The sequence below is a fragment of the Melanerpes formicivorus genome, unplaced genomic scaffold (assembly GCF_026170545.1).
Source record: "Melanerpes formicivorus ecotype bairdi unplaced genomic scaffold, bMelFor1.0.p_v2 SCAF_12, whole genome shotgun sequence".
Taxonomy (NCBI): Eukaryota; Metazoa; Chordata; class Aves; order Piciformes; family Picidae; genus Melanerpes; species Melanerpes formicivorus.
In genome coordinates, this window is record NW_027142364.1 from 19959229 (window position 1) to 19982051 (window position 22823).

The following is a 22823-nucleotide window of genomic DNA, read 5'->3' on the forward strand; positions in this document are numbered from 1 at the left end:
TCCAGCTGCTCACTGAACCTCCATAAAACATCAATACTCACAGCATGAGGGCTCATGGCAGGTAATGCTCCACTACATGCTGCACGCAGAACCACTGTTTATCTCTGAGGCTGTACACGTTGCCTTCATTTAATGTCCACACTTTTGGTATCAGGAAAAGCAATGGGCACTTCTTCCTCTTCATGGCAGTCATAATCTTCTGACTCTTTTCAGGTATTCAAGCATGCTCCCTTGCTCCACGGAGGGTTTTCACACACCCTCATGTTGTATTTAAGGATTTGCCTAGTATGGACTGAATCACTCCCCAAATATTTCTGTTTGTCTCTAGAAGAAAGGGAGACTCTTGATGGCTCTTCTAATCGAATACCTAATTCAGATTCCAGGCAGGTGTTTTGAAGGAGACAGATCAAATTTTTCTAAATTTATCAGGTGAAGATTTGAGTGTTTCTGTTTAGTGAGATGGAGAAATTCCTGCTATTAATGGTTGCTATTTGGCAATAGTTTCTTTTCATTATATGAAATGAGAAAACAGAGTCAGTTCATTATGAACATAGTGAAAGTTATAATAAGGCAAATATAGGCTGAATCCAATGACTGAATATAGGGAAGGTAGTGTAGGAAAATGCAGCATCAATGAAAGATGAGTAGGGAGTGCAGAGCAGAGAAACGTAATGATCTGAGTCAGACTGAAGTCTAAGATAATTTGTTAATGGTTATAGTATTTGCAGCAGTATCCTCCAGCAAAAGCAAAAAAATTGATTGAAAGGAAGAGGATCCACAAAATCCACAACCATGTTATAAGGAATGGAATAATTACCCCCATTTTTCAGGTGGAGGAGCTGGAGCTCTCAACAGAGCTAGCAGTGACTGTTGCACCTGGAACAGCTCCACCAGGATCTGGACTCAGACCTGACACAACTTGTCCTTTGCCCAGAAACTTCTTCTAAACATTCTTCTTATTTTTAACTCTGGGTCTAGAGAGGATTTTATACCCTGCCAGTGTGGCATTATTAACTCTCTTAATGGCAAAGGCACGGAGTAGGGTTTGTGGCCCAGTAAAAAGTTCTTGCTGTTTGTGCAATGTTAAATAAGTCACTTGATCAATGGTGCTCTGATGATTTATTAATGTCATGCTGCCAATGAGAACTCATGCTGAAACTTAAAGTGGATTAAACTTAATTTTAAGATGCTGAAGTGAATATTGTGCCTTTCAAGGACTTACAGAACTGATTGGATATTTATCATATGTTAACACAGAAAGCAAAATACATCTGAATAGTAAAGGAATGTATCTCTATCACTGGTTCAAAGTACTGCCAACAGCACTGAGAGCAAATTGTGTTTTATCATGCTTTCTTGCAGTCACAAAAAATGGCTTGATATGCCAGTGTCATCAGCAATTCCTGTGTTGTGTCCTAACTACCTTTGTGGGTTTTTTAAAAAGAAAGAAAAAAAAGAACAAAAAAAAGAGCCTTAATCTAATTTCCCTCAGATATGAGTACATCATTTGCACATTTTAAGGAAAATAATCCAAAAGGCATGAAGCCCTCAGTGAACAAAAACTACCAAGCATCTGAGTATTGTTAAAACAGCTGAAACAAAACCCTACAAACTGTGTTTTTCTTTTCTCCTGATTCACAATGCCACACTGCCCTAGTTAGTATCATTATTTCTAAAATATCATTAATGATTTATGCCTTATGTAGGGTGACACTGTACCTGCCTGGTACAGATTTATTTAGCACCTGTCTGGTACACTAAGAGAGGCTGCTGCTCTCCTTTCCCTTATAGATATATATTTATATACAGCACTGCAGGGGTAACTGGTCCATAAACAATTACCAGGGACTGGAAACCATAGGGGAAGCCAAACAAAGCTTATACTAAGAAGATTTGATTATTTGCACTGCCATCAACTTTGGTGCCTTTTTACTGTTCAGAAAGACTTAAAATATTTATTGCTATACTTCAGACTTATTGGGTTTTCATCTAAGATGTGTACTGTTTGACAAAGGTGGTTAAGCAGTATCTTCCCAATTTCCCTCTTCAAGAACCTGAACTGTAGACTTCCACATAGCAAACAGTGCAAACCAGCAGAAGCAGAGCAAAACAGTTGATAGTGAGCACCAGAAATCTACATGGGAATCAATATTTATTCATTTATGCATTTACTTTTACATTGGGCAATCTCTTAATTAACCCCACAGACTGAGTACTCATTTCTAGCTGGAGTGTGTCATGCAGACACCAAATTACTTTCAGCTCATGTACTCAAGACAGTATGAAAGAAAAAGTAAGCAGTGGAGGCAGTTACAATATTTGCTTTAGAAGTTCACTCCTGATTCAAGCAAGAATGGAAAGACAGGCTCAGCCTTTGCCATGTCAGCTGAACAGAGCCTGAATCAAAGCACTGTGGAGCCAGCAGTAAGGTGAGGAGATGGTGCATTTCCAGGAGTTCCAATAGAGCTAGGTTTTGGTCCTCCAAGAACTGTTGTTTTGTTACCAGGTCTCCTTGGCTATTTCTGCAAAGGGAGACTCTGTAGCTCTTGAGTTTGTATTCTGTTTGAAAACATGCAGAACTTGTTTCATATCATACATCATATTGTGCACTAACACTCTCCTCAGCCTTACAGATAACTCAGCCTTACACAGATAATGATCATCTTTGGGTAATGCCAACAATTTGTACTTACTGAATGTTTGCAGTGCTCTGCTGAGCCCAGATACTCAACGCAGTCTGCTGAGCAGCAAGAAAGAGTCTCTAGCTCTGCTATGCTCTGCTATAACTACTTCAAGAAATTAGTCTGGGGATTTTGCCAATACATTTACATGAAAAGACAATGTACTCTTCAGCTCCCTAATAGACAGATTATACTCACATCATATTCTGTGAGACTGCATGCATGTCTCTGACATTAAGTTTTCCATGCCTTCAGGATACAGAAGTCTATGAAAGCAGCAACATTTAGACTTCCCAAGTCAGCTTCAGCAGATTTTCATGTCTGTGTAATGAAAGTGAACACTGAGCTATTGTTTGTCATCAGAGACCTGCACTCTGTGATTCAAGCAGGATAATTTCTTCACCATTAGTTTTACTTTGAAGAGGTAGACAGGAGAAAAGAAATTTGAAGTTGGAGAGAGACCTCAAAACATACCAGAAAAGGTCTAGAAAAAGTTCTGGAAGAATCCAGGGTTTATAAAAACAGTGGATTAGTTTGCTTACACTGTTTTGGCTTGAGGGATTGTCCATCATGTGAACACACCATGTCCCTGCTGAGGATTTAGGACCCAGCTTACTTTGAAGTCTAATGTAAATCATGACAACTGTGGCCCTGAGTACTGTCCCGACATCCTAGAATACCCAAGGCCTGGAAATTATTATTATATATATTTTTTTTTGAGTAATCTATTGAAGTTTGCATGTGGGTGGAATGAATTTTATATGGAGATCAATTGAAAAGCAAGTTAAGGTACTTACTTACTATGTAGACATAGCTGTTAAGGCTTTAAAAAAAATTAATAATAAAAAAAATAATCCAAGAGTACAGAAGATTCAGTTAAAAGTTCAGGAAGATTTAGTACCAAATCTTCAGCCCCTTATGCAACCAATTGCTACCTTGTACCTTATAAAATATAGTGGAGCAGTTCAAGTTGATCTGCAGGTGCTATAACTTGTACTTCAAATCTACCTAAATACAAAGAGCAATAAATTACAGCGAGAGCTCCTAGCTTTGTAACCGGCGTGCTAAGACCATTTGCCTTTCTAATGCAGTTTGAAAAAGATAAATCCTCAACACTTAAGCTGCTCATAAGCTTCTTGCACCTTTATATTATTTCCTATAAATAAAAAATATAAATGCTTGTGGTGATGCAATTTGATCTTTGAGTACATAGTGCTATAAATCTAGTCATGATCCATTTCCCTTGAAAACAAATACAACCTTTTCTTTTAAGATGCAGGACGAAAGTAGTTCTGTCCTAAAGACATAAATGCCTCATAATCCAAAGAGCCACTTAGCCCAGGAAGTAAAGGGATTGCTGCTTGGCATGAGTATTCATTGGATCTTAAACTCACAGTTTAACAAGGACATCAAGACACTTGAATGCGTCCAGAGAAGGGCAACAAGGCTGGGGAGAGGCCTTGAGCACAAGCCCTATGAAGAGAGGCTGAGGGAGCTGGGATTGTTTAGCCTGGAGAAGTGGAGGCTCAGGGGAGACCTCAGTGCTGTCTACAACTACCTGAAAGGTGGTTGTAGCCAGGAAGGGGTTGGTCTCTTCTCCCAGGCAACCAGCACCAGAACAAGAGGACATAGTCTCAAGCTGCACCAAGGGAAGTTTAAGCTCAAGGTGAGGAGAAAGTTCTTCACTGAGAGAGTCATTAGTCATTGGAATGTGCTGCCCAGGGAGATGGTGGAGTCACCATCCCTGGAGGTGTTCAAGAGGGGATTGGACGTGGCACTTGGTGCCATGGTTTGGTCATGAGGTCTGTGGTGACAGGTTAGATTTGATGATCCTCGAGGTGTCTTCCAACCTTAGTGATACTGTGATACTGTGGATAAGTGCTCTTCATGCCAAGCAGAAAGTAAGCTCTTAGATGGGAATCTTTTTGGGGACTGAACTATGCTGTTGGTAGCCCAGAGCACCACGACAGCCTTTTGTCTATTTCAAGCAAGTTTATCTGTACATCTTTCCTCATATTTTCTTGCAAGTCCTATTCTCCTTCCTGTAGCTTTTCTCATCTTATGCATTTACCTTTTCTATCACACAAACATCAAACCTCCAATATCCAGCCTTCAAATGCCTCTGCTACCTTGCAAATCAGCCCTTTTTATGTTCACTCTCTTACTCCCTTTACAGTGGCAGTGTTCTCACTCAGGATGTCCCCTTGTTTCCTGTAGCAAAACCCAAGGGAAAATACATATTTTCTGGATATGCCATAGGAAAGGTCTCTGGTACCTTTGCCTCTTTTCCCCCTACCCCCCCCATACTTATTTTTCCCCCCCCTTCATATACCATAGTATGAGGCTGTGACAATAGTAGTATGTATACTAGCTATGGAATCATCACATTATAGGAAAGTCCTTAAGGTGTAACCAGCACCTACCTATTTCTTCTTCTTTAACATTAAAATTACATAATCTCTTCAATTATGGACATCCCCACTTGCCTACCACTGCATACATGATGTTCTGAGTGCTTACTAGGTTAAACACATAAACACTAGCTGCTTTCCATGCATAGAGGTGCCCAAATAAGTCAAAGAAAAAATAAGAATGAAAAAGGTAAGATAGAATTTTAATGAAAAGGATCAACCAGACATTATATAATGGAATGTCTGTATTCTATGACAATTACTCACTGTATTTTGAACTTATGTCCTTTCCCTCACAATGGAAATTGTTCTGTCCCAAAGTTGCCAAAGCATAGTCTTCATCAACACCGATCCAACACATCATCATCTGAAACAAGGTGATAAAGCTGGTATTTATATCTATCAGGGGACTGATTACAGATGATGGCAACTACCACCTCAAAAGGTATAATTCTCTGCCACAGTGTATATCAGTATTTTTCTTAATTATTTCTGACATTCTACCTATTACTCCAAGGACTTTCTCAGAGGCTGGAAATAAAGGGGAAAAATGGGGTTTGTGCCACAGATGAAGAAATACATCTTCTGTAAGTAATTCCCAAAAGAAATCTTGGAAATCTTACAGGGTCAGGAAAGAGGCAAGAAAGTAACATTTGTCACTCTTGTTGAATTGGTCATCTAAACTTACGGTAGCACTAAGGCTGAGTGACTGATCTGTCATCCCTTAGGGAGGAAGAAAAGTGAGTATAAAGAAGTATAGAGGAGGGGTTGGAAAGACCCTTGTGAAAGTAAGTATAATCCAGAAAGCTAAAGATTTAGATATTCCAGCTTCTTATCTCCCATTTTCCCACATACATTCACTTCTGGTTTTAGAAGCCATACACAGCAAAATTGAAGAAACATACAACTGATGTTATGGCAAGAATAAAAGTTCATGGAGTTTAGGACCAGCAAATAACATCTGAGAGGGGGTAGGAGGAAGAAAAGTGTACAGCTGAAGCACTGTAGATATGCACTGAGAGTGGCCAGTGATCACGATCTACAGAGAACACCAAGGCAGGGTGAGGGTGAGTGACAGACAACCCATAAAACCAAAAGATGCCTTGAAAAAAATCAAATGAAAAAGCTTGCTACAGGCCTTTGCTTTTGACACAAGTTTGATGCTGAAGGGACAACTGGATTATGAAGAGTAACTCATCATACAGCCCTAGAGAAATTTCAAACACATTTGGCTGCTCAGCTTAATGACACTGTTATTAAATTCAAGATAAGCAAACAGGCTGTAGCAAACACAAGCTTCTTGTTCTTATCTTAAAAGCCTGCAAAGACTGCAGCTGTCCCAGAGCAAAACACAAAGAACTCCTCATCAGGTTTCCAGCATAGTTTTCTCTTGCCCTCCAAATCTTCCAGCATCCCATGTTGATGACCCACCAGCATGAGCATGGTGAGCAAAACAACTTCCACATGGCTTCTATTTTGTCTTGCATTTCAGAGATGAAAATCAAGCTAAGAGCACTTCATGGAAGCTTCTATGTATAGAAATGCATTGCTGGGTATAACAGTGGTTCTAACATGGGTTGCTTAGGCCATACCAGCAGCATCTGAATTCTACATTTAACAGAATGAAACACGTACCTTTCAGATATTCACTAGTCAGGTGGTGTATCCCTAATCTACACTCAATCGGAAATGAAAATGCCTTTTTTCCCCTCTACTTGCAATGTTGGCTGCATGGTGGCCTGTCTTTAAGAAGGCATTCATTGCCTACCTCTGAGAGATAGAAGGGGAAGGGTGAGTGATTTTCATGCTCTGGCACTCATTGTAGGCTGTTTAATTTGTCAGGACTACTAGGCCATGGTTTTGTGCTTTGACAGGTTTTTGTTATTCCTGCTAATCCCATTTCTGTTGTGTAATGTGCGTGGCAGCATCTGGTGACAACAGAATAGAACACCTAATTGTGAATGAATACAGAGAGCCCTGTTCTGCCACATTGCCTGTTGCATTATTTTTGCATTTTTATGGCTGAGGGTGGGCTTCCAAGAGCTGCAAAGCAGACAGCCCATCGTTGTAATCAAATTTGCCATTTGCATGTGTGTGTTCTCAGCAGCCTTGGTACTTCTATGGCCCCTAGGATTCCCTGAATTTGGCTTTCTGTCTCCCTTTTCTGAGTGGAGAGGATGAACTTATGTATTGATTAAACAATCTCCAATTACTTTAGCTATTAAGTCACAATGTAATGCTAATGGTTTTAAGTGCACTTGGACGTCACTAAAAGGAGCAGAATGGGAAGAAGTCCACTGCAGTACCTGCTCAACTGTTGCTGCCCTTGGCCACAGCATAGTTTCATTCACTTGCTGGACATGGGGACCAGCAACTGCCCGGACATCTCTTCTCCATCTGAGCATCTTTTTTTTCTGTTCCACGCCATCATGATTTATTGGGGCTCACTGACTTTAGATCCACTTGATGTGTGCTAGTACAGTGAGCAAGTCTGGAAGATAATAGGCTGTGCTCAGTATTGCTCATATAGACAAGCCTATGAAAATGGCACAGTGACCATACATGCTCCCCAAGTGCAAGATTAGGATATCTGCTCATAAATAGTGGTCTTGTGAATTTTAGGGGAAAGAGTCCAGTTCAATGTCTTCAAAGGTTCCTGAGAGTAGATGACTAATTTAATCAAAAGTTTAGATAAATACCCTCCTGGTAGGATACTGACCTGAGCACACAGTCTCAAGGTGTGCCAGGGGAAGTTTAGGCTCAAGATGAGTTCTTCACAGAGTCATTAGCCATTGGAATGTGCTGCCCAGTGAGGTGGTAGAATCACCATCCCTAGAAGTGTTGAAGAGGGGATTGGACGTGGCACTTGGTGCCACGGTTTACTAGTCATGAGGTCTTGGGTGACGAGTTGGACTTGATGATCTTTGAGGTCTTTTCCAACCTTATTAATTCTATGATCCTATGTAATGGGTTAAGGCACTCAACCCATGACACTGTATCTGTGTACAATGTCAACTGGTTCCATGTAATGTTAGTATTGCAACTTAATACCCTCACTTAAAATGAGAAGTGTTGAAAAATATCCTTAGCAAGAAGACGCTGTCATAATTTACACCTGGTGTAACATAATATCCCAATGGGCTGAGGCTGTTATTTCATGGAGCATATTCTGAATAAACTGATCAGCCTTTCTGATAAGAGGACTTCACATATTTTCAGCTTACATGCTCCTCAGTCACGAGGACTGACAAAATTTCACTACCCACATCAACCTTGCAGAAACTTTCAGAATCTCAATTAAAACAAAGCCCTTAAAGTCCAGACATCTGAAGTATATGAATGACAACACCAAAAAGAAAAACTTGAAAGAGAGTGTCAAGTATTTTCAATTAAAATGCAAGCTTCATCTTTTTCCTGGTAGCTCATGGTTCGGTTTTCCTCCCAGAAAACAACAGAACTCTTCTATATTCACCACAATAATACAGAATCAAAACATGAAACCCTTTGGATGTGGCAACCCAAAAAAAAAAAAAAAAAAGATCTAAAGATGCTATAAAATTTAACAGACTACTCATAACATAGAGGAGTTAGAAAAATGTATAAGACATTGAATTTACTATGTATAAAAGAGATGGCCAAATAACACAGTGAATATGAAAGCAATTTCAAGACTGAGGCATGAAACAGCATACAATCCACATGTGAAACTGAAATCTTGTCTTATGCTTTCTCTTATCTGCTATAGCTCAGTTCTAAACTGAGTTCTAAGGAAAAGTAAGATAGTGTGAGAGCAAAAATATTTATGTATGCTATGCATACAAAATAGACAACCAAGGGAGAAATGTACCTCCTTATCAAAGACTTGTATTAGATGTATCCTTCTTCTAAGCATCTGTGGACAAGTTCCCCAGAAAAGATGCCTTTCATCAACTATGGGAGCTGTTATTCGTTATCATCATCTGTTTATAATCAATGAGAACAGTTGGATGCTCAGCACTCTTGAAAATTGAACCAATTATTTAGGTCAGTAGTTTTTAACCTTTTTCTATTTGTGGACTCTTAAGCATTTTCCAGTGGATGTGAGGCACTGTTAGAAATTTTGTTCATGTAGATAGCTGTCACTTTCTTTGGCACTTACAACAAACTGCCTAAAATTTATCCTTTCCCATTCATCCTCTTATGAAAATACCCTTAGACTCCAGGCTGAAAGCCCCCCGAACCACATTAGTCAAATGCATAAAATCTTGGCTAGATTAAAAAAGGAAGGCTACCTGAATCCAAGCATTTTTGAGCACCTTGATAAACTATGCAAATAAGACTTTGTTAGTCTAAAACCCTACTTTATTTTGATGACAACCCAGGAAAGGAACAGTTCTGCAGACATTACTCTCCACTGGCACAAGCAATTGCTGCTCTGCCTCTGCCCCACTGGTTCCTCCCTAGCCCTGGCTGCCATGCACTGGCCTTTCTCTGTGCTGTGGCACTGAGAGTGGTCAGACAAAGACAAGTGTCTTTAACTCAAAATTGCTACCAAAAAGAACTTGAGTGACGCTGCACCACAACAGCATTCTTTGTACAATCCCCAAGAAAAATGTGAACATAGTCTTGATCAGAGAGGGAGGGAGAAGAGCAGAGACAAGCATGGAATGGCACAAATTAAAATGTCCTAGTTCCAGACAGTATTTGACTTTACATTCCCAATCATGCAATAGAACCAGTGCAACATGGACTGGGGCTGCCTTGGAAAGGAGCTCTGGCTGAGGTCTGAGCATCGCTAGCTTCTGTAGTCTTGCCTGAAGGTACATTCCACCATCACTGGTGACCAATAGCAGCAGAAACTGCTCTTGGCACTTGCGTTACATGCGAGGATTGTTCTGCTCACACACCGTGCTGTGTCATAGGACAATTGCTACAGTAAATCCAGACACTTAAGATCACACACTCATGTGTTTTCAAGAGTTAAAAATATTTCTAATGTAATTTTATTGTTTATTATAATTATTTTAGTTACTGGGATACATAGTGATTACATATTTTTGACTGTTATCTTCATTACACTACTGTGTTATGATTTGTACAGCCTGTGTGCAAAACAGAAGTTCACACTAAATAGAGCAGGCTCTTAAGTTTCCAAAGCAGCTCAACCTCCGGCCTCAGCTTAGTCAACCAAGTAGTGTACCTAGGTCAGCCCTGTGCAGGTCTTGGTGATCCCTAGCACAAGCTCTCTGAGAAACGCTCTCAACCAACCAGCTCAACGACCTACAAGCTCATTTCACATGTTGGAAGTCACCAAACAACTGGCAAAACAGTCTAACAAAGTCACTGCTGAAAAGTTACAAAAGAAGGGTGTGGAGGGGGAAAGACCACTCCTGTTTTTAATGAATTAAACCTTTAGGCCTGACTACTGTATTTAAATTAAATCTATTTGCCTTTTTACACAGTTTGAATAGATGCTTTTTAATTATTGCTAATTGTTTAAGATATTGTTGTATGCCCCTGAAGATTTAAACTGAATAAATTTAATTCTTTTAAAATCTCCTTCAGCTACAGGCAATACAGTAAGAAGCCCCATAGGTATGGCAGTAAAAATAACCATAAAGGCATAAGCATTTAAATGAGGAAAGTAGCATGGAACACTTCCCACTAGACTACAGGGAAAAAAAGAGGAAAAAAAAAGAGAATGAAAGAAAAGAGAAGAAAGAAAGAAAAAAAGCTATGTGTTTTGGAGACACAAGAACCAAACCATGAAACACACAGTTGAAACATTTAGGATGACTATGAAAAAGGTCTATGTTCACTTGTTAAGGAATGTGCTAAGGCAGACTAAAGCATATGAATGGCCCTTTCACAGGTCACAGATTCTATTCAGTTCTTGGACATTGTTATTATCCAACAGAAATAGATGGGCCTAATTAATATTCTGAACATACCTGAGAGAACATTCTTAAGGAAATCATCCTCTGGTGGTTTAGGTTTGTTATGTTTTGGGGGTTTGGGTTTTTTTTTCCTTGGGTGCTATGCGCTTTTTGGTTTCATTTTAAACAAACAGCAGACGGTACAAACAGCATCTAGTTAATAAACTATAAACAGAATTTTGCTGTTAAAAGTTTAATAAAGAGTCTACTTCTGAAAATATTTGTCTTTGCAAAGATTTGGATGATTTTTTTTTGCATTTTAGTAAACATTTTTTCCATGTAGATTAAAGCCAAACTGCGCAGTCATTTTGCAGGCAATTATATTCTTGGCACTTTTCTGAACATAATATAACAATTACCACAGCAACTGCATTTTTATCAGAGCACTCCAAGCATGTAGCAGGTTAATATCAGTGTTCAGCAACTTCAGATAATATTTCTAAGATGCTAATGTTTAGCCAATTTCAAATGAGCAAACAGCTTCTGATGTGAACTGAGTTCTGGTCTTTTAAGATAATGTAGTTATTTAGGCCCACATCTTATATGGAGTAGTGCTACTGGCCCCCTTAACAAAGTCCTGTTAAACTTGACGGGAGCCTGTGGGAGAAAATCCAAACACAGGGCCAGATTCGTGGAAAGAAAGGTGAACTCTGATGACAAAGCTCACACTTCATAACATGTTCCACAACTGGGTTAAGATCTCAGCTCTGCCAGCCACTGCCTGATGTGACTTGAGCCTTCCCCGCTGGAGAATGTGAGCGATCCACTGAGTGTCCACCCGATGCTAACCGCTGCCCTAAAATGATGTTGTTATTGATCTGTTCCACAACGGATTTTAGAGATGTATAGCTTGATTTCAGTATTTGACTCCTTCTGAGCAATCTCAATTGAAAAAAAAAAAAAAGAGAATATCTTCATTTTTTGAGGCTTGGCTCCCCTCACTGATGACCCTTGCAGGAGCATTGACTTCACATAGCGCAGGAGCAGGCCCAGATAACAGCTCAAAGTCACCCGAGCTGTACCACTGCTTTGTTGAGTTCAGGACACTGCTTCGATACTGTGACTTGTTCTTATCTTAAATGTCTGGATGGCATACAAATATAGATAAAAGTAGATGAGTAATTATCGCATCTATTCTCAAGGCATGCATGGAGGGAGGCAGTAAAGAGGAGGGGAAGTTTGTGGGTTACTCCCACACATAAATCCTCTATGTGTCAATGGGTGAATAGACACTACTTTAATCTATTGTGCAAAGCTGTTTTATAACAACAATAAGCTGGAACAGAGAAGAAACTGTATTAGAAAGGCAAATATCAAAATACATGACTACTAAAATGCCTGCAGGAAATTAACACAGTCTTGCAGTACACCCAGAAACAAGAGTCAAGCATTTTGCACTCAAACCCTAATAGAGTATACGTGGGGAGAGGGTGGGGGGAGATCCCTTTGAAATAAATAGACCTATTCATTTCAGAGACAGTGAAAAACAGACGAAGTTTCTTTGTCTTGCCACTTTAGAGCCCCTTGACAGCATTTTCCTTTTTTTATTGTCTTTTAGATATAGATGCCCCTCTGCTTAAGTATCACCAAAGCTCCTAGTAACAAATACCTAAATATATAACAGATGCATACGTGCATCTTGGGATAAATACATTATGGACAATTAACTGTCATCATACCCCTCAATTATGTTTTCACCCGTGCCTGTAGTGTACACCTGTGGCTTGTTAGTGATGCAGGAGGTGTTCTAAAGCACCTTTAAGGTTCAAAGGTAGCTCTGCAAAAATCTGTTTTCCTCTTTTCCTAAATGTGCATTACATAAATGCAGAAAGAGAGAAACAAACACAAGAAAAAAAAAAGGAACAAGAACAGTCCCTTTGCTTTTACCAAGCAGCACTGTTGCTGGAGTGAAAATTTTTCATGTCCCTGTTACATCACATAGGGAAGGTTGTTTCCATGAAAGACTGGGCCTGATCCTGATTTCTGTAGAAATTAATCCAGAGAATCCTGTAGAAATTAATCCAGAGAATCCTGTAGAAACTAATCCAGAGAATCCTGTAGAAACTAATCCAGAGAAGCAGCAACCAAACTCACTCTGTCACACTTTGTACCATCATTTTGAATGTCACATTTATCATCTGCGTGGGGATAATATAACAATAGCAAACAGCATTTGAGAAAAAAAAAATGTATAGTCAGAAGTAAAAAAAACCCAAACTTGTTAGAAGTGCAACTGAAACGGATACATATCTAGGCTACAGTGTAATTTAGTCTGCAGCTTTGCAAAATGGATATTTGTATAAGTTAAAGTAGCTATTGGATATCCTTACTATAATCACACTTAAACCCATAATAGTTCCTGCAAGGATTATTTGTTATTAAATATGTGAGTGGCATAATTCACTAAGGTCTGCATGTGACATTAATGGTAGGTCTGTAAAGAAAAATATGAAACAAAAATATACTGTACAAATGTTCTTATAATTGTAGCTAGAGGCAAATCCAGCACATAAATACCATTTTGGGTTAATGTCCCAATGGCATGGACACATTTGTGTTACTGCTGTGTTTGTTTGTTTATTAATCTTACATTGTCAGCATTAAGATTTCTTTCATTCCTGTCCCGCATTTTTCCAACCCTAATTGTTACCTTCCTCTCTGGATTACTACACGCCTTGTTCAGGGAGGCAAACAGACAGTGTGAGGCTTTCTTGAACTTCAGAATGAACAATGGGGTGATCTTTGCAAAGCGGGCATTGACTGCTCTGTTAACTTTCACATGTTACCAACACACCATCCCTGGAGGTGTTCAAGAGGAGATTGGACGTGGCACTTGGTGCCATGGTCTAGTCATGAGGTCTGTGGTGATAGGCTGGACTTGATGATCCTCGAGGTCTCTTCCACCCTTAGTTGTACTGTGATACAAGGAATTCCCCCCAAATCTCACTTGCTGGAGTCTGGATGACCCACCCCCCTGCGCAGCTGGCTGAAGTACCCAGGCTGTGTCAGTGTGGGATACCTGTCCTCACGGGCTCCTTGTGCTGTGAAAGCCACCTCAGACCCACTGCTGTCATCTCTTCTGGGTGGTGCATCCAGCAAGTCCTGTACTCAGCCACAGTTCACTGAGCAAAGCTACTCACACATAAAATACCTCATCAGCTATGAGAAGGAAATCACAGAACATTAGAGGCTGCAAGGGACCTCAAGAGAGCATCCAGTCTAAACCTGCCAGGGGGGTTTTGGATGTCTCCAGAGAAGGAGACTCCACAATCTCTCTGGGCAGCAACCTCTCTGTTCCAGTATTTTGTCACGCTTACGATGAAAAAGTTTTTCCTGTGTTCACATGGAACCTCCTCTGCTCCAGCTTGCACCCATTGTCCCTTGTCCTATTGTTGGACACCACTGAGCAGAGCCTGGGTCTGTCCTCCCAACACTGCCTTTCACATGTTTATAAACATGAATGAGGTCACCTCTTAGTCTCCTCTGCTCCAAACTAAAGAGCCTCAGCTCCCCTCAGCCTTTCCTCAACAGGCAAATGTTCCACTGCCTTCAGCATCTTTGTGGCTTTGCACTGGACTATTTTAAGCAGTTCCTTGAGGTCCTTCTTGAACTGAGGGGGCCAGAACTGGACACAATATTCCAAATGTGGCCTCACCAGGGCAGAATAAAGGGGAAGGAAAACCTCTCCCAACCTAGTAACCACACCCCAAGATGTCTTTGGCCTTCTTGGCCACAGGGGCACATGGCTGGCTCATGGTCATCCTTCTGTTCACCAGGATACTCAGGTTACTTTCCCCTAGACTGCTCTCCAGTGGGTCAGTTGCTAACCTGTACTGGTCCATCCATGATGTTTTGTCCCAGACACAACAAGGACAAGCGTAGTGTCCTGTATTTCATTAAATACCATTATTCTTCCTGGTGCAAAATTTCCTGCATAGGCAGGACATAATTTATCACACTTCTGGTACTGATCCAAATCAAACTTTGGTGCTGATGGGCTGAATCAGTTCAGTAAAGCTAATCACTCCTAATTGTAGGATCTCTTGTTGGCTTAGGGCCAGTAAGATGTTTACTTAATAAATTTCAGCAGAGTTTCTTAATATTTTTTTTTTTCCTTTTGCCAAAAGACAGCCTGCTTCTCAAGTCTTTACATAGTTTTTCTCAAATCATTTACAAATGTAAAACTCAGTTATCTGTATAATGAGCAGTGGCACCAGCTGACATTTCTACAGCTTTTGGAGTCTTCTTTTTGTCCTTTGCTTGTCTCCTATATCTGTGAAGCTGAGTCAAAGGATAGAACACTGAGATATGAGCAGATGAAAACTGGGAGCTGTGTTTTGTGCCACAACACAACTGACTTACCTGAGAGACACTGAAAGTCTGGAAGTTGGTCTATAACATTAATGAAAGTTCTTACAGACATTTATTTATAGATGAGTAGCAAATATGTTTGTCTTGACGAGAAGTGACTTGGGGACATTTTGACGTGTTCAAGCAGCCCTGTGAAGAACTGGGTTAGCTGACTAAATGATAACAAGTGACTGGCCAGTCAGCATAAGCTGTGATGAGTTATATCATCTTTACTAAATCCATGGTCTCTAAAGAGTTTAATCACAGCTGGATGACACAAAGCCAAATACAAATTGCCTTGCTTAGCAATGACACTCAGCTAACTTGCCTTTTTGTAACCACATATGAGCTAAATAACATAAGGCAGACCATAAGTGGGTAGAAAAGCAAGAGAAGAGACTTAAATGCAACTGTTTGAAAACTGCTACCACTCTAGCTATGGGGAAAACCCGTAGCAGAAACAGGAGAGGAAATGTTAAATTTGGGAATCCCTTTCTGATACATGCTGTATACAAATCCTCTGATGTTTGGATGCTTCTTTGCATATGTTAAAAAGCGTAGAGATGACCAAAATGTAGAAAAAATGTGTTACAAGGAATAATCCTGCAGGATCCAGGAAGTGGAATGGATGATCTATTAGGGCACTCATTTTTAGCAGTTTTTATCCTGGAAATATTTTACTACTTTTCCTAAAAAGCTGTCTCAAAAAAAAACCAAACCAAAGAAGCAACACAAAACCACTTAAAAAGGTCTTTCCTGTTCCTCTTTTGGTTATTGTCATCAGAAAATTTATCCAAAACCATCTCAAAACAAAACACAAAAAGGCTTTACCTTCAGACACTGAACTGCAGTATGCGAATTGCAATAGTTTAGGATCCAGCTTTGATGATGATAGGAAACACCCTAATGTCTATTGTCTACGCACTCCTATTGACTAACCAGGGCAAAATTAGTGTCAGTAGCATTTACTTTGTTCTATAAATGGTCTGAGCAAAATCTCATAACAAATCCACAGTGTAGTCAGAACTCATCTGTTGTTTGTACTTCCTACTTCACAGATGAGACAGTCTCCAAAGACAGGGCAGGCTGAAGACTGGTTGGACAACTCTATAAATGAAGTCTCAAGACTCTTGTCATTCTAGCTGTCTAAATTACTTGAACAGGACTCAGAGGGATTTAAAGGGGAGAAATGACATGACAAACAATTATATTCTAACACACTATTTATAACAATGCCCTTTCAGATTATTGTTCCACTCAGACTGACACATTACTGTAATCCCAGGGATGAATCAAGGGACTTAGAGTTAGATCGCGCACAGCTTGTAGGCATGGGAAAAAAAAAAAACCCACAACAAACGAATAAAGAACTGACATTCAGGAAATATAGAGCAACTCAAGGATAAATTCTGCTGGGATGAGCTTAATTTATCAATGCCAATAACAACGGTGAACACATCGCAAGAATACATGCATATTAATTGAAAATAACTCAGATTAAATCACTGCAGTTTGACATTTTGAGATAGGCACTTTATCTTTTCAAGAAAGAGAGCACTATAAAATCTTTAATCTGAAAACACATCTTAATTGCATGTTATCACCTCCTAATTGCTTCTATATTATATTAAACATTTTGCTAATTACTAGCCTGATCATGGTGTAAATAGCTTGAGGCTAGAGCTCATAACCAGCTGAAGACAACTGGGCACAATGAGGGCCACAAAGAAGTTTATCACTTCGGTGTATTATCGTGGACTTCCATCATTATCAGTGTCTATCACTCTTTATCTCTGCTTCCCTTGTGAGATAAAGAAGAGAGGCAATAATGTAGATCAGAGGTTGGGATGCATTTCAGTTAATCCATCTATTTCTAGCTCTAGATTTCTAATATTCCCTGGGGACAAAAGTTGTCTGCCTACGGCTGTCACTAATCTAGTGCTTGAAGACTGAGGCCAGAATGCTATTTGCTCTACCACAAGGCTAGGTAATAGAGGTGCTCCTGGACAGCTGGAAATGTACACTGCATCTGAAACCAAAGGGCATGGATGAAATGTGTTGCTGTGAGCAATCTACCCACATTACTTTAGACCCTGAGTAATGCATAGACAATACATAAGGAGAGTCTGAGGCAGCAGCTGGCAAATTCACCAGGAAAGAAAAAATTATTTGTGTGCAGGCAATAAAAATGCTCATACAGAACTGCCAGGTGACCCAGCAATGCAGGCAGTCATTTGGGCAGCAAAGAAATGATTTAGATACAGTAATCATTTAGACAATTGCTTGTACCTGAAAGGAGCTGACCAGATCAGCATTTTTAGGTTTCTTTTGAGAGAAAGACAATTTCATCCAACATCACATTCAGGAATGAAGTAACTTTGTGGGTTCCAAACTGCAAAGGCAAAGCATAGATTTCTAAAACATGACTTGCATTCCCCAAAGAAACAAACCTTAAACTGATGTAACTCAGGACACAAGTAAATCAGCTTTTCTCACTGTCCTCTCGGCAGAACTTAAGTGGGGGTGGTGATACGTGTTCTATGAAATTCACTCTCAGTGTTTAAAATTAGACTTTGACTACAGTTACTTTGTCAGAGCTTGCTGTAAGATGCCAGAGGCCCAAGTTTGTCTCTATTAATACAAGCTTACTTTTTAATCTGACTTTGCAGCATGGCAGCAGCAAAAGATCAATGCCTGGAGCTTCATTTGCAGGATGGAAAAACTTCACAACTTTCACAGAGTAAAAAGTTTACAAGTCAGGCAGAAAGAAAGCAGATTGCAAATATGGGAATATGATATGTGGTGAATTTAGGCTTTAGTCATGAGATGCAAAAGCAAAGCATTCTCAGCTCCAAACTGATTTTCTCTTGGAAGACCATGTTTAATGAAATTGTACAAAGTTAATTAATTAGAAAATAAGACTCAAATCTGAAAAATCTTTCTACCCTCCCTGCAGGGACTCACTCCTCTGTGATACGATAAGTAGCACTTGCCCCTTGCTTTGACTTTCCCCCTCCAGATTCCCCCTCTCATGTCTTACCTATGGATCATTTTCTTTCCACTGCAAGGGCTACATCACTCTGTCTTTACCGAAATTTCTGCTTTTCAGGAGCACCATAAAATAAATTAGAGAAGTGCAGTGAAATAAGAAGTGCTGACACTGTCTCTTTGCACTTATCTGTGTCCCAGCTGTGCTTGCTGCCACACGTGCTGCCCAGCTCGTAGGATCCATCTCTCTCCTCCCCTATCACTGCTGCATCTCTCCGGGCCATCCTGTTTGTGTAACACTCTCCCATGGCAGCACAACTGCTTTGGTGACTTGAGCTTCAGCGTGATGCTGACAGGAATCTGGGGCTGTGAAAGACTTTGTGTCAAAACTTCAGATATGGGGTTCCCCCATCAAAGTTCCTCTTCTGTGAGCATGCAGAGGAATGAAATACAGGGCAGCTAACCTGAGGGAAGCAATGATGCACAGCTATTTTATTGCCTTGTACAGGTAAGACATTTGTAGGGACTATCTTTTGATGAGCACACAGCAGAAGGTCCTGGATTTATCTTGGCTGCCAGAATCCTCTCACTCTTTCAGGTTCTTACTATTTCTCTGTGTTTCATTCTCTCTTTTTCTTTTCTAGGCTGTGTCTGTTTAAAACATCTCAACCCCTTTCTTCAGCTCCTAAGCAGTCTTTCTACATGCTTGTGCTCCCCCCCCCCCCCTCCCAGTTCCTTAATTTGCCACCTATGCTTCCCCTCTTATGGCTGTGGGAAAACTGTTCTGATTTGTACCTTCCTTTATATTCCAAGTGAGGGGAGGGAGACATTTCCCTGTGGAATAAAAACCCTGCCATGACAGGCTGGGGCAAGGATGGATCCCCTACGTGGTAGCAAGTGATGTCAAAAATACCTTGTATCTGAACAGAGGGGTGCACACTGCTTGAAGGAAAGCCTGTACCACGAAACACAGAACTCTTCCAAGGGCTGGTTTCTGCTGCTGTATTTTAAGCCCATGCTGCAGATGAGTTTTATGATATTTGCTTGTTTGTGTTTTCGCCTCTAAATCCACATATATTATCTCCACAGCCACTAATTCTTGATATAAATGATGCTAAGCAGTAAAGTATGGTCCATTAACTTGATTTTTAAAAGTATCTAAAATTTACGCAGTGATTTAAATAATAATATAAATTATATTAAGTATGTGCAGCAGCAGAGGGTATGGCCTCCTAAACAGAATGAATTTCTCCTTGGAGAGCACTGATTAGTTCATTTTTCCTAATGAATCTTTCGTTATAGTCAGAAGTTCCTTTTTTTCCCCCTCACTGTCTCACTTATGAAGCATGCATATGTATATATGTATGTTCCATTTATATATTTGATAGCTAGATTAAGTAATGCCCTGCTTCACCTCCAAAAAGGGCACAGCACTTCTCAAGGAGGAAGCTGTGTCTCTTAGGTGGGGGAAACTGAGGCCAAGGCAGCCCATCAATGAGTCCTTGCCGCGATCAATCTATGGGCCAGCCACCTCCAAGTGTGTAGTCCATTGCTAAACTACATTCTGCAGAGAAGTCAATGGAACTGCTGCTTCTCTCTGCAACTTTTATTGCTGAGGCCAAGCAGAAGGTGTTACCCATTATGACTGATACAGCTATTATTGCTTCTGCTCCTTCAAAAAAGTGAAGCAGATGGCTTTGCAATGCTGTCTCCAGCATCTAGCAATGTCCCTCTGCTTCAGCTCTCCCCTCACTCCATGTGTTCACACTGCTGTCCCCCAGGGTAGTGTGAAGGAGAGAAAAGTCCTCTCACTCCCTCACACGTGCTTTACATGCTCCTAGAAGACAGACTGCCATCTGGCCTGATGAGTTTTAAGACAAACTGCCCTTAAGATAACTTTCTTTTACTTTTAGTGGCACTCCTTTGGTGGTTGTTTACCAGCACCCTGGTCATTTAGGCTGTAGCTTAAGATGCATCATGGTTGTTGATTTTTTTCCCCTAGAAATATCAGTCTAGTTAGTGCTTTCCAACAAGTGGACATTAATTCATGCTAAATTACTGTGGGATTCCCAAGAAATTAGATATTACATTCACATGAATACTGAAAGAAATCATTATGATTAATGGTATGATTTATGTATGCATGTTGATGAAAGAATCATAATCTAGAGTGAATTAGTGGAGATTTATGTACTAATAATTTTGTTACTCTCTAAGGTCCAGATGAACGCCAGCAAAGTGATGTTCTATTGACAGCCAGTTCATATTAGCATATCTTAAGGGGATAGTATAACAGCACCAAGTAACAATTCCTAATGTGTATTCCATTTTACCTTTCTTTCTTTCCAGAATCCATATTTATGGCATTGCTAGGAACAAGGTTTCACATTTTGCATCTTCACACATGTACCAAAGAGTCAGTGTGGATCAGATGAATTAAACTATTTTAGAAAATTAGAATAGAATAGAATAGAATAGAATAGAATAGAATAAGAATAGAATAGACTAGACCAGACCAGGTTGGAAGAGACCTTCAAGATCATCATGTCCAACCTATCATCCAACACCACCTAATCAACTAAACCATGCAACCAAGCTCCCTATCAAGACTCCTCCTGAACACCTAGCTGACTGATAAAATAGCTGGCTCCTTTTAAGAGAGGAGAGCAAATGAACTCACCTGCTCCATCCATGTGCTTCTGAGTGAATGAAGGCCGTGTGGCTGCATGCAGGTAAGAGGAATTTTATGCCTTTCAAGACAGCTGTTACAGCTCCCCCAAAGTCTGTGGCGCCCCAGGTCACCACTCAGGAAAGCCATGACAGCATCCTAAGCACACCCTGGCCACCCACAGCACTACAGGCTGACACACCACACTGAATCCTTCCCTGGCTGTCACAGATGCATGGCACAAGCTTTACCATCCTACTGCAGTCTTTATTGCTGCAGATAACAGAGCCACGGCATTTGAGGAGCACTGAGTCCATGAACTGCAGTCATGTTGGGTTTTCCATACGGGGAAACACCAAGAGAAGCTTAAGTGCTTGTTGCTTAAGCTGAAGCACAGCTGAAACTGAAGGTAGCGAAGGGCCTTTCCAAAAGTAAGTCTGTGATGTACCAGTGTCACGCAGTCACCTTGTGGGGTTTGAAATGCCAGCTGATGGTAAACATGCAAAGTAAAGTGCGTTACTTAATATTCTAAAGAGACAGTGGTGAATCATTTTACATTAATCACTCCAGCAAATGTTTATAAAATGCATCTCTGTGTATAATCACTACCTGATCCTACCTCTGTAATTCTTCCAGGAAACAGAAAGTGGAAGGCAGGTTAAACTATTTCAATTACATTTTTTAAACCAGGGTGAATAACTGACCGAGCAAAATTTGCAAGGCTTTTCTCCTTGTGGACTCTTAGCACATCATCCTTCTCAAGTAGTTTTCAAAGAAATGATATCATCGAGTCAAAATCATCTTACATTTTTGTAATAAGCTACTGTATCAATCTGTAGCAACTCAGAGAGGATTCCTCCCCGAGGAGTTTAGAGACCAAACTGCAATTTCCATGAAGAAACTGTCCCTTGAGCTATGTGTCCCAGACGGTAGTGATGTGAGTGAGCAGCAGCACTACTGCTGTACATCAGTAATTTTAAAAAAGGCCCAGAATGCTTTCCCCTGAATCTTCCATTTAAAGTTAGATATTTTACCTTTTTGCTGCTGGGGCCATACTTCCTTTGTAGCACAAAACTGAATATTAGAGGCAACGTTCTAAATTTTATACAAGCCTGGATATATTTGCTTGTAACAAAACCTGTTGAAGGATTAGCTTTCTTCTATATAGAACCCAACTGGCAAAGGAGAAAATACAAATAGCATTTCTAGTGACAGCCAGCCTGTGTCTATGCGTTTTACCTAGCTACTGCTTATGGAACCTGTAGCCCCTGTGATATATTATGCAGAACACCTAACTGATTTTAAATATCCTCAGTTAAACCTTAATGCAAGGGAAAGACCTCTTGATCTTACAAAAGGCATTATTGCCGGAGATTAAACTGCTTGATGCTATGTATTGTTCTAGCTGCAGTCAGGAGGGAATATTAATTGAGATGTTCCGTGGATTACAGTGCCTATTCCACGGTGGTTCACATGTTTCCTGGTGGTCTTTCCAACAGGAATAGCACAAATGAGTGGAATAAGATGGATCATTTTGAACCTTAGTTGTTAAGCCATTGTTCTGTTGCACACAAAAGGTAATGCTTGGTTGATTTGCTTTATTTCTGAGCCCTTCTGATTTTTTCCTTGTGCACCTAATCTCTGCCACTTCCTCTGTGAGTCATCAGCAGCTGGACCCAGCGAAACCACAGGAACTAGCTCCTGGTAAAGAGCTCTAATAGTGCTATTACTCAAGTTCAATTCTCTTTAAGCCTAGTAAAGAAGCATCATGAGTCATATGGTACAGATGAGTTCTTTTGCATTCGCTTCT

General features: G+C 40.2%; 1 long non-coding RNA gene across 3 annotated transcripts in view; it reads right to left on the minus strand.

Annotated features, from left to right (window-relative positions):
- LOC137444717 (uncharacterized) overlaps positions 1-22823 on the minus strand; it is a 48556-nt gene that overhangs the window by 19254 nt on the left and 6479 nt on the right. Inside the window, exon 1 of one of the 3 annotated variants that reach the window (XR_010988232.1) lies at positions 2880-2944. The exons of the other annotated variants lie outside the window; for them this stretch is intronic. This is a non-coding gene — a long non-coding RNA (uncharacterized lncRNA). Of the gene's footprint in view, positions 1-2879; positions 2945-22823 lie in introns of those variants that run through there. 3 annotated transcript variants of the gene reach the window in all.